Raw genomic sequence first — 829 nt, 5'->3', positions numbered from 1 at the left:
CATACCCTTCTCATCTCCGTGCGTACTGTAACGCTGTCTGACGCCCCCAGCGGCATCAGGCCAGCACAGATCCTGCAGGTGACTGGTTCCAGTAATCCTACTGCTCCGAATAAGTGACAAAAGTGACAAAATAACGCCAACATGTTCCTATTTACATGTTGTGATTTGTAGAGTCACAGCGTGTACAAAAAACAACGTAACATGAGACACAGCCATCTTCTAACCGTAAACAAACCGGGAACTATATTCTCAGACAGGCTTGCTGCGAGCATATCACTCCGCTCAAGTACTATATTCTTCCACCTGAGAATATAGTTCCCGGATTGTTGAGTGGTCGCAGTTTTGTGTTAATCTAAATAAATAAAATGACTGAGAAGCAGGGCAGGTACAACAACAGTGATACAATGTAACTTTGAGCTTTCATTTCATTTGTCTTTTCATTGAATACCAGTTTATATGTATTAATCAGTGTTATCTTGTGATAAAATAGCTTAACAGTGTAATATTGTTTTTGAGAATAAACCGCAAATGAGGAAAACGAGTGTGGGTGTTTTATTGTGTGGAAAATGACTTGATTTTTCCGGACTGACCGGTTAAGCAATCTCGTTAGACTTGTTGTGTAGTGGTATATTGCACTGGCCAGCAGCAACAACAACGTTTCAGTAATCTTTTGTGTCTCCTTTGTCACAAATATGTAATAAAAAAAACACCTCCAAAACTTATAACCTCAACTAAGAACACTAAAAACGCCGTTGTAAATAGCAGGGATTTGGAATTATTGCTTGAATTATTGTTTTAGTAAGCTACATGCAACATACAGTGTCATCAG

This window comes from Perca flavescens, chromosome 19 (genome assembly GCF_004354835.1).
Source record: "Perca flavescens isolate YP-PL-M2 chromosome 19, PFLA_1.0, whole genome shotgun sequence".
NCBI lineage: Eukaryota > Metazoa > Chordata > Actinopteri > Perciformes > Percidae > Perca > Perca flavescens.
Note: the sequence above shows the minus strand (reverse complement) of the source record.